Source organism: Anopheles ziemanni, chromosome 2, assembly GCF_943734765.1.
Source record: "Anopheles ziemanni chromosome 2, idAnoZiCoDA_A2_x.2, whole genome shotgun sequence".
Taxonomy (NCBI): Eukaryota; Metazoa; Arthropoda; class Insecta; order Diptera; family Culicidae; genus Anopheles; species Anopheles ziemanni.
In genome coordinates, this window is record NC_080705.1 from 59,475,822 (window position 1) to 59,488,505 (window position 12,684).

Sequence of the window (12,684 nt, forward strand, 5' to 3'; positions counted from 1 at the left end):
TCATCAACGCATTTACATTTACATCTACATTGTTTACATTTACATGGTTAAATTACAAAATTATTACATTTTTACAAAATAATCGAACAATACAATAATGAATCTAACTACATCTAGCTACAAGAAAATAAAATAATTAATCCTGCCAAAAACTGATCCATCCTTCTTTGAATGTTGTTCCTTTCGGGCGTCGATTTCGGTATTCTTTTTTTCTTCCAGGTCATCTTCGGAAAACATTTCCCCCTCTTCTTCTTCAATGTCCCCTAGCGAAGGTTTCCAGCCCTGGAAATGAGAGAAATCATGTGAATGTATAGTTTTACTACACATACGATTTTATTTTTCTCTTACTCACCAATACTTCTTCTTTTTTTGTCAGCCTCAGGTAGCAGACGCCGTAATCCTCGTCCACCACTTCCTCGTCTGCTTCATCCTCGTCGGCTACTTCCTCGTCTACTACTTCGTCGTATGCTTCATACTCGTCTGCTGCATCCTTTTCTGCTACTTCCTCGTCTGCTTTATCTTCGTCTACTTCATCCTCGTCTGCCACTTTCTCGTCTGCTTTATCTTCGTCTACTTCATCCTCGTCTGCTACTTCCTCGTATCCTTTATCATCGGCTGGCGCATCCTTGTCTGCTGCATCCTTGTCTGCTATTTCCTCGTCTGCTTCAACCCTGTTTGCTACTCCCTCGTCTGCTTCATCGTCGTCTGCTTCAACCTCGTCTGCTACTTTTTCATTTGCTGCATCTTCGTCTGCCACATCTTCCTCAATCCGGGGGTTGTTAAGTGGATCCAAGTCTTTATTTTCTTCCTTGAAGCAGCAAATCACTAATTCATCCTCATTCGGCTCGAGCTTGACCCTGAAACAACAAAAGAAATCCATAATACCCATATCGCAAATTTCGAGCATCCGTACTCAATCGTTACAAATGCTCAAATAACAACATATGTATGCTGCGATTGATTTATAGGCTGTTTCGAGGGCAGCAGATTGCATTTCATAGTCTACTAGATGCAATCGGTTAGATTTAAAATTTTAGCAATTTCTATTTAGATCTCAGTTGACTGAGCTTTAACATTTTCGCAATTTCTATTTAGATCTCAGCGCACACTGAGCTCTCAGTTAGCACCAGCGTTCAACATGGTAAAACATCGAAAGTGTATATTTACTCCGTGTAAGATTGTATATTTTATCTTACTTACCAAAAGTTATAATATTTTTCTTGCCCTGTGGCTATTGAATTTGTTGCTTTTGACTCAGTTTGTTAGTGAACTGTTGCCGGTATGTAAATATCAATCAAGAACAGAATTTACGAAGACTTCGTTGAGAAAATACTAAAAACTGTCAACAACAATACAAAATGAGTCGAGCCCAGCTGGGTATGGAATGGGCGATAATTAAGTAATTTTTTTCAATTCAGCATTTCTGCATAATTTAGCCATTTTCTGTGGTTAGAACTCCCGGTAGGTATACTTATTACGATTACAATAGGGAGCATATGTAATCGGTACGTACGAACCAATGTTTCACGTCAGTTTTATGAGCTCACGCAGGGAACCACAGCTGGAATGAAATGAAAACAAACGCACCCGTTAACACACGCATCAGAAATGGTATGTTCATTTCAGAGATCCAGGTCGTTCCCAGATATATTTTCTGAAAGGTCACTCAAATATTCTTTAAGGTTAACCAAGAGATTGTCCTCTACAGGATGATTATGTTATAAAGAACTATTCAAATTATGGCTTCACCATGAACCGAATTTACAGACTTTTTCATGTCAACTTAAAGTAGGACTAGAAACCATAAAAAAGGTTTTAAAAGCTACTATTAGGAAACTGAGATGGCAAAAATATCATCGTACTGTTTGCTTCTGGGAATGAAGGCGGTAAAACAGGAATAGATTTTAGGAAGAGTAGAGATCCAAGTGAGGTTATTCGTATCTTGTCACGTAAAAATCAGTTTCATGTGCTTAGGACCTGCACATGGTGCCGTACTTATTTACTATTGCACGGGGTAATACAAGATATGGGAACCGAATAACAACAAAGACCAAAAGCTTTAATGACTTTCTGAGCTGAGCAGTTTATTTTCACGTGAGCAAGCAGCAATTATAAGAGAAGGTTTAAGGTACTTTAGAGTTAAGAAATATAAAAGTGTTAGAATTAAGGCGCTTTGAGGGCATAGCGGATGAGGAAAGATAATACCAATATAAACATAAAAGCATATAAAGTTCAAATGAAACCAACGGAGAAAAGGATAGTTTTGGAAACTAAATCAGCAGCTAGCTACTAAGCTAAGTATCGAAAGAACGAGAACGAGAATTTGTTTCCTTATTTCTCCATTCGGTGCAGTTCAATTTCTTCTCAATGTTTTTCATTACCTGCACGATTATTTTTTAAATGCTCAACTTTACTGTGACATTCAAGTATGAGGTTTGAATGTAGTTTGACTTTTCCAACTTATTATTAATCATATGTCGATGCATTATGTACACACACTGTGTAGAACAAAATTAAATTTACTAAAATACATGGCATGTGTAATGTGGCAATGAACCGCCGTTTTTGGTTGGTGTGTTAAACCCTGTGTCATATATGTTAAAGCTAAACCTTTCCGGCCTTCCATTGTTCATAATCACCAGAATCAAAGTGACTGTCAAGTCTAAAGCTGGAACTCGCATTTGTCTTCGAACAATTCTCTATCTCGCTAGATTTTGCAGACAATTGAGCACACTAGGATGCACTTTGATAAGATCAGAGTGTATGGATGCATGATGCATCCTGCGCCAGCTGGCAGCTGTGGCGTACAGCTACAATCTATCAGGATATGCGAAGACCTCTAATCTGCGTGCAATAGATTACGCCTTCGTTCGTCGAAATCGTTCCGGCTACGCTTCGTGGTGCGGAATCCGCAGTTAATGGTCCGCTGTCGAAAGGGCCGTTGTTAATCAAATCAAACAAATGATGCACACCAACGCAATAGCACGCACCGACTCAAAGGGAATGCATTGCTCGTGTGCATGTGTGTGTGTGTGTCAGAAAGGGACCCACTGGGAGCGGGGGCACATACTACACTAATCTACGGCCTGGGAGCAATTAGCTGCGACCAGTATCGTTGATCAAATTGTGTGCCGATGGAAAGCAAGTGCACGTACATTTTCGGGTCGGTTCGATCGACGCTTCAACACGTACCTCTACCGGCAAGTGCGCCGTGTCACGTGTGCCGATTATTGGGGCACTAATCTAATTTTCCATCGTGGCGCCGTGCAGCACTTCCGACATCGATGGACGCCATCATAATGGCACGTTAACGAACGATAATGGGCGTGAATTATGAATCGAAATTAACCGGTTTCTTTCCGGCCCGGGTTATCGGGCGGACTCCCTCGGGAGCCGGTGTGGATCCGGTGGCCACACAGCATACAAGTAATTGCTTTCGTCCCGTAGCCCTCCTCCCGCGGGCGTCTGCTTTCCCCCAGGCCCACCCCGTAGTTCGTTGCTCCGGAGAGTTTCCCCAACAACGGACGTGCCAGCTTGCCCGGGAAGCCAGCCTGGCGCAGCAGACGGATGGAAAAGTTAGTTTTGCGTTTCGGGAGCAGAGGAAAGTCGGGTGACAGCTGGCGGCCCGATTATCAGCCCACCCGCATGTATGTCCGGTTTTTGGAAACTGTCGAACATGCCCAGCTTTGGTCGATGCCGTGCTGATGCGAGGGGATTGTTAATTAGAGGACGTTCGCGAATAGTTGCCTTGGTTGTCGGGAAAAGATATCGCCATCCGTCCGTATGCGTTTGTCTGTGGTGATATTCGATAGCGGAACACAAATCAAATGATGTTTTGCCTTGAAGCAAAGTAGACGAGTGCTGAAGGGAAATGAATCTGACAATCACCAGTCTAGTGATCGCAGCCGGAAGAAGCGTACAGGGTGCTATAAACGAACAGAATCCGATAAACAGGTTGGAAAATTGCAGCCTTAAACACCACACTTTCCGGGTTATTGGATCAATTCATTCGAAAGTTTGCGCAGGAGAGTGAACGAAACGCCAGCATAGCGTTGATAGGAACAGATGACGCGATCAAGACAGTTAATCTGGTTCATTTTGAGCTTGTACTGACGCTTCTATTCTCTGAATATGTCAACCATCATACACTAGCCTTGTGTAGAACAGGGTTGATTCAGTCATCATTATTTAACTTTAGTCATTATAAGAAGGAAAATAAATTATTAGAAAAAAAGACAGCTCGTCTTGAGAAGGGACGTTTTGTAAACCACCTTTTAGGAGAAGTGTAATTTTCTGGAGAATATAATTACTATCCTATTTTGAAGGTCAAAATAATACCACTTTTACATTAAAGATTTTGAAATGCGCTCTGATGTCATTGCAAATCAAGGCATTATGTTCCGCCGGAGGAAGCGATGCATTATTTTAAAATTTCAAAAACACTACAACTTCCTGCGAACCAGTTACTATTTTAATTATTTGTGCCGCGATAATGGTTTTGAATGCGATGAAACAATTCCCGCACACCAACGACGCTATATAAGCGTTCAATGGCGAAACATCTGGCAGTTTTTGGTGTGCGTTTCTGAATATGCATCACAAAACGCTTGAGTGAACCTGATGGCAACCGGAGCGTCATCCATTTGGCCGCTCGAGGGTGCACCCGGTCCGGTGGAAAAGGGCCAATTTGGGAGAGTGGGGGATCCCTGCCTCGGTTCGGTTTTCCCCCGGCCGATTCCGGGATGAAAGGATTGCGAGTCTGGCCGCGAAGCTTCGCTCGTCAAGCGTGATTTTATTGCGCTTTATTTTAATAATTATTTTCCGAAATGAGGCGGCGTTTCGAGCTGTGAAGAAAAGCCCTCGCTCGGGTGTTCCGGCGCTCGGGCGGAATCGGCGGACATCGGCGGGAGAGGGGACGTGCAAATTGGAACTCAAACTCGGACTCGGTCAGTCATTCGTTTTCCGACAGAGAAATTTGCGTTTGAAGGCCCGCTTAACGTTTGGTGGGTTGAGGAACGATTTTCAATCTCTGCTCTAGGGGTGGGTAGAAAGGATGTTGCTGGGCTGGCTTGGCGGGAAGCGGAGCCTTGTGGGTACCGACATTTGTGGAACATTATTATCCTAGTGGCAATTGCAGCAGCTCAACACTGCCATAGTAAAAGCTTAGCCACGGATGTAGATGATGGGAAAGAGCAAAATGAGTTTTCAAATAAACGATCTTGAAAATATTCAGTTTTGTGTGGAAATTAGATGCAAATAATACTGATGGCATGTTAGAACATCTATGCAAGTAGTTCAATATCAACGTTTGCTAGACGTCGTCCAGAAACATGCAGTATAGTGATGTGCATTGATTTGTACTTAGTTTTTGTTCTCAATTAAAACCCAAGGCTTGCCCAAGAAATAGTGTTCCTTGGCGTTTCTCCTTCAATGTTTTAAATTGTTTTGAATATCTATGATTCCAATAGGACATTTAATCAAATGCAACTTTCAGCACAGAATAAGGATTCATAGCAAAAACAAATATTTTAAGAACTTGTTTTGACATGAGACTTTTTAATCATGAATATGTACATACGTTAGCATAAAACCATACAAAAGTCCAATATGCAAATCATTTTGATAGGAGATTTTGTAAACAATTAATGTATACGATGCCACAAAATCATGCAAATGCACAATACACACAAAATTAAGATTATGTTGTTTACATTGTGTCGCATTTTTTATGTTCAACTGATTTCTCATAGCTAATCTCAGAACGATCGATCCCGAGCCGGCTCCAAGTTAAACGTGTCATGCTCTAAAGGTTTGTTAGTAAATAAGCAAACCAAAGTAAATACACAAGTAGTCACGATAAAGTTAATTTATGTTTAGGGAAAATGATATGCTTTGAAATTGATGCTTTGATTTGTTATGATTGGCTAAATTAATTTTATGACCCAGATTGTACCAGAATTGTACCAAAATGAAATGGACGAATAGCAATTTAATTCCGCATTGGGACCTTGTCTGTCCATTGAGTTTTCATTCTAAATAAAGAAACAAATACACAAAAGTGAAACTTAAACAGGAATGTGAAATGTTAGGTTTAGTACAAAAATGGTGCCCTCTTACGCCGAAAAACTGAAAAACTAAAGACAGTGCGCTCATAAAAGTTAAAAAAATAATGTGTTGATAATACTTGTGAATTGTTCTTTAACGGGGTCCATTTGGGACAATATATTTTTAAATTGTATAGTTCAGGGAAACGATTGCAGAAGAGGACATCCTACTGATGCTTTTTACCGCACTTACTACTGCTGCTGCTAACCTGTACAACATTCGTCCAATTTATCATAATCGGTCCTGAGAGATTAGTCCGCAGCGAATCAGGGAAGAAAACAATCAAACCGTTTTGCCGAATTATTTTGACAGTTTCAACCAGAAACTTGCCTCGTTCTTGTATAAAACAATAAACTATGGTCATTCTTTGCAAAACATATCGAGCCTCTTGACGGTTAACCTAATCCCAGTGAAAAGTGTATAGGTGGGTGGGCGTCAGCCACAACCGGTTTCTACAACATACCAGACCCATACAACATGAGCCCCCAAATGATGATGTTTGGTTGAAGTGTTCCGGTCCATTTTCACTCGTTTCTCAGTTGCCGCGAAACGTTGTCGAAGCAATCCAGTGTAGATGGCTGCTGGAGAAAATAATTAAATAATGGGTTATTTATTTTTAGGCCCCGGATGAGTTTTTACTGAAAATAGGAACAATCAGAAGATGTTCATTCCTCATGATGTTCATCATGCGGTTTATTTACTTGGAATATCTTTAACTACGAAGCATATGTATTATGGTAGAGAATATTAATTATTAATAATGATTAGCATAAAGTTACATGCTTTTCTAACAATAACTAAAATATAAATTATACTAGTTACCTCGCTAATGGAGCCTTAACACAATATTTCTGGATTAATTGTTGGTGACATTAAGGATATTCAATTTTAAAAGGCGGAAATATAGCCATTGGGAAAAACACGACCTGTTCAACACGTTGGTAAATTCGAGAAACACAATATGGAGCAAAGATCAATCTCGTTTAGGAAACTTTAATGATTTCCTTCCCATCTTGTTAACAACCACGACAAGAATAAAGCAGTAAGCAGAATTAGTTTTAAAACGATGAATGCAGACTTCAAGCAATGCGACCCCAAGCTTTATTCAACAAACACAGAAGCACATGTTTCACCGGAGGATGTGAAGCGGTAGAAATTTGAATTCCTAGCGTGTCGAGTGAACCGATCGCACCAACACACGCGGCTAAAAAGGCCAAATGGCAAGGTTCTACGAAGCTACAGCGACGCTATATAGCGAGGGCAAGATGATCAGTGACGCAGCTAATGCCAAATACCGCCCGTCGAAATCGTAGACGACCGTGAACGGATCGGCAATACAGGTCGAGGAAAAAGAAACTCGGTATCTGACATTTGACGTGTCACGTTCGCATTTGCGAGAAGCTACTGAATGAAAGACATTAAGAAACCGAAGTCAAAAACATGGGAAAAGAAACTTCGAAAAGCATCGTCCGAAAGCAGCATGCATCTCTTCGCAAGCGCCACGGAGATTCGCCGTTGTCGAACGAAAAGGCTGACACAAGGGGTTTTTCCGGTGGCAACATCCGTGAAACGGTGGCTGGCTCGGTGTCCCGAAATTGTCGTTCTGCAATTCGGGCCCCCCAAAAACGCTGGAACGCTCGCTCGCTCGTTTGGATCGGAGGAAAATTCATGACAAACTGTGTTGAATGAGTTTAGCTTGTGTCACGCCGAACGGGGTTTCCTATGATTCGGTGACTCGTTTGAAGTCCTTCCATTCATTCGTTCCGCCTGGTGCTGGTGGGAGGTTGTTGGAAAATTTTTCGTTTTTTTAGCCGCTCTCTTCCTGCCTTTTTTCTATTTTTCCCCCCTGAAGAAGATGTTCTTTCTTTTATGTTCCCATTCTTTTATTTGCTCCGGAGCTCATTTTTCCTCAGTGATTTCGTTGTCAGCTTCCGAAAACTTGCCGGGGACCGGCTCATGCAAATGAGTTCGCTCGAGACGACAGGCCCCGGGGAGGAAGGACGTCATTCGCACCGGAAATGCGGCGGTGGTGGATCGTTTGCTTGAAATTTCATTGTAAGCTTCCTTTGCACGGAAAACGCATGAATTGTGTACAAGGAAAAATTTGGCCATTCTCTTGTCGGCCCGTGCAGCTGTCTCCGGTTTCTGCCGGTCCGTCTGCCTAATCCCCGGCCCGTTCCGTCCTTCCCTTCTCCGGCAGCGGCTCATGCTGCATGTTTGGCATTAGTTGAGGTGCTCGATAAGGATAATGGAGTTTATTGCCGGGAGCCAATGCCGGAATAAGTCCGTCTGTCACCGTACGGTATCTGAGATTTTTGCTAGTTTCCCTCGGTGAGAGTGCTTCTGCGGAGTTTGCCAAAATGGGAAACGACAGACACTCGGGCAGGCACTATACATCCCAAGCTCGGTGAGAAGTGACGCAAAAGGACGGCAAGACGCATTGCCCCGTAGCGAAGTGGATAAAATCATAGTTGAATTTTTTGAATACAAACGACATTAGATTATAACGTCAGTTACGCTCTTTAATGCCCGATTTCGTGCGACTGACAACGCTTCGGGCTAATCTTCCGCACTCTCCTCCACTCCTCCAGCAAGGCAAAGGGTAAAGATGATGGGAATGTCTTTGGGCATTAGGAGGAAGACAAGTTTAGAATCAGAAATGAGCAATTTGAGCAAAGCCCTCCATTGTTCACTAGAGTTCATCCAGGGGACACTGTTGTTAAAATACGTCTGATAAGGATACAATTTTCCGCACTCGGAACAACGTAAGGGCTTTCCGGGTTCGGGGTGTGTTTAATAGATTTCAAGGATTCGGCCCCAGGCTTAAACGAACGGCACCGGTTCCCGCAAGAGATTTAAAGTATATTCAATTTAATGCCCAAAGTCCTTCAATTTGATTACCCATATCGAGACGATACTTTTTCCCACCGTTTCCCCGATCCGCGCGCATGAAGTTTATCTTCCGAACAGATTGCCGAACATATTTTCATACATCATTTCATAAAGGGAGCCGGGACGGCACCGTCACCCCCCCCTGGCAGATCCATTAGCCAGCCCTTAGAGCTAATAGTCGATTTTGTCTTCCGCTCGTTGCGGACACGGATTCGGTTTTGGGAGGAAAGATAAAGTTTTCAACCCTCGGCACACGGGGGGGAGGAGGGCTACGATAAAGTGCTAAGAGAGGGGATGTTAGAGGATGATCTGCTCTAAGCGAAATATCGAAAGCCTCCATTTTGCTTGGACGGACCGGGGCTTCGGTACTCGGGGTCGTGTTGTTGATACGAGCGCCATCAAGCAACGCCGATGCTCCCGTGTGGATATTCTGTCGCGACGGAACGGCAGTTTCGTTGAGGACCAGTGGCCTCGCCCATTCTCCCTTTCGGGTCCAACCACGGCCGGCCACCTCCTTCATCATTTTTATTGACATTTATTTAGCGCCGATCCGTGTTGCATGGCGCGTGGCCTCCAGTGGATGGGGAGCTCCAGTAAGCCCGGCTTGGCTTTCCCGGGAGGGTTTGAAGTTTTCCAAGCTTCTCTCGTCCTCTGCTGGTCGCGACGGTCGCATCGAAGGCGAAGAAACCAGAAAAAATCGGAACAAATAACCATTCGTTGGTCATCTAGAATCGTGCGCACAGTAGGAAAGCGGAAAACGAATGGCATTTTGTTGTGAAGCGAAGATAAACTCGCGAACCGGCGGACTGCACTGAGGGCCGAGGGTAGGGACTACACCGGGAGGGGGAGGGTCAATGGCTAAAGGTAAGATTTAAGCAACGGCACGGAACGGCGGCGCGGCTGTTTTACGATGGTGCTAATAAATAATCATGTTAACAAGATTTTAATAGCTGATTCTCCACTTTCATGACCATCGAGGGGTCGTGATTCGAGTTCTTACATCGGTGGTTATGTGATATGTGTTCTTGTGTTTTTCTTCATTTTTTCCTCGTGTTCGCTCTGTGCCGTTCTTTTGTTCATGGGATGAGGATAAGGACCATTACAACCCTGTTGCTGCCTTTTGGACGTACGAAGCGGGACATTATGTCACCGTTTTGTTATCAATTTTATACCACCATTATTATTTCGTTTATCTGGTTGCGGGAAGCAATATTTGGATTTACCCTTCTTAGTTCGTTAAAAGGGAATTGAACCAGTCAGTTGTGGGCGGGCATGTGGGTGTTTAAGCATATTGAAAAGTCAGTCTTTAGCTCGTCCCTTTTCCTATATGTTTAATGTGAACGGAATTTTATTTACTTCTATGAATCATTTCTCGGAAAAAGAAAACGGAACAATGGCGGACACTGGGACAGTTCGGGTCTTTTTTTTTATGACTATTGATATGATACTTTTTCGTCCAAAACACCATACAAGTTCTTGGAGCTACCATAAATTCCTTTGTGTGTGTTTTGCTAGCAATCATGTGGCCATAAACATGTCCTCGAAAATAGCACACTGGCTCGTAAAGAATACCCACAGCTGCACGTTGGTGTGCGTGGTCCCCAAAGCCGTTCGGCGAAACATGTTCGGTTCACAATAATCGTTATCGAAGCCGTTGGCCGAGGTAATGGATGGGCCTGAAACACGTTTCCACTGTTTATAGCAATGGGTCAATTTTTAAACTTTGTTGATGCAATTTATAGCAAAGTTTATTTCGATCAATCTTTTCGTGCGAAAATGTCCCGCGTCAGACATGATGTCTTACATGTGCTGCCGTGCGGGATGGGGATCTTTTCGAACAAAGAAAATCTCAGCTTGATTGCTTTAATGTCCCAAGGTTGTTGGTTCCTTTACAAACCGTTTTTCCCATTTTCAAATGAATAGTTTAGCTGAAGTTTGTCAGGAGGTTGAGAGGAGGAGTTCAGTTTAAGTCGCTTGACTGACATCGTTGGCCCACTTCAAACACAATGCCAGCCATTTGTTCGCATTTTCCACGTTGGCCTCCCGGGAGCGGCGGGTTGAAAACCGAGAAAGTAATCCCATGAATAGCTTTTTAACAGTTACACCCGGCTGGCGAATTATCTGCCTGCCAAATTTCCAATGGTTCCAATTAGCATTAAAAGTTCCTCGAACACGAAACTTGAGGCACTTGAGAGAACGGTACGGGAGTCGTTTGAGCGTGTGTGTGTGTGTTTTTGCAAATTTGGGATGATCGAAAAGGTTCCTTTAGCTTTAAAGTTACTATCGAGCCATCTGACCATGACCCACTCCACTTCAACTAAAGAATGTAAGGATGAAACCCGCGCAAATGGCTGAACTTCTGAACCTTGCCAGTCGGTACAAAAGCCGGCTCGAGGAGAAGTGGATGGGAAACTTTCCCGAATTTCTGATCCGTCACTACCGTCGGGTGATCCTTGGCAACCCTTGGAATGCTGTCAGGTTAGCAGACGAACCCGGAAGAGAGAAAAAAAAGATAACCTTCACCCGGAAACGGGTTTGTCCGCATACGGGTTTGCCTGGGATGGGGTTCATCCCGTGTAGGTCCTTAAAGCACTCAGTAAACGGAAGTACCAGTACGCACGTCCCACGACGCTCCAGGCTTTGCCGGGGACCATTTTAGTGCCCATTGTTGACGAACCGGACCTTCCGCACCGCACGAAGATTTGCGTTGTAACGTTTTTATGTCAACAATTATTTAACCCACCGACCGGAATACAATCATTTGTGCTTGTTTCCGCAAAAACGGGCGTTCGTTCGGGAGACTTGTCCTTACTTCCAGACTGCCGAGCACCCCATCGTGGAGGGAAAATTCCTCTCGGAAGAGCTTCGAAAACTTGTGCCCCGGGTTTTTGTAGTGCCATTTTCAGGATCGGTTCTTCTCCATTTGGATCCAGTAACGATTCGATGCACGGCACGTACGGCCCAAGTACGGTGCGGGAAAGGCCCGGTTCCGTCAGTTAACATGTTGACGAAGCCCTTTTTGTGGAATGAACTATCCACGGTGAAGGGTGAAGATGAAAAACTCGACGGAACCGGCTTAAGAAGGCTCGTGAACGGGTATATAGACGGAAGCTGAAGTTGATTGAGTGGAAATGTTTCATTATGTGTAAAATTTGATTTGCAACGTCGGTGGCTAGGGTCAATGGTGGTGAAGGTTTGATTACACATATGAGAACAACCGCATGGGAAACGCTGGTCAATGGCCGAGCCGGAACCCGGTGGTCTGGAACAAGGTGGGAGCAAAGTGCTGCTAAGCGGTTCTGTTCGCTGCGAAACTCCGCCATTTCCCAGGTGAGCCTTTTAATTTTTTTTTCTCCACTCCGCAATCGGGGTTCTGTAAACAAAATGAGTTGACAATGTGCCCATTTCTGCGTGTGCACCATGATTGATAAGCGATCCTAAAACAAGCGCATGAATTATTGAAGCGTTCGGAATGAACACAGACCGCTTTGATTACAGATCGGTAGCATTTTTCGCCATCAATGATTTACCAGCGCTCGGTGGACGGGAAAGTGGGAAACATTCGACCGGTCTAGCTTTGTTTTTTGTTGCATCATTTTTCTAGTCCCTCCACTCGGGTCCATTGTACTTCCGCGATTGTTCGAACAACAAATAACAAATGGCCAGCCCGACCATAAGCCATTTCCA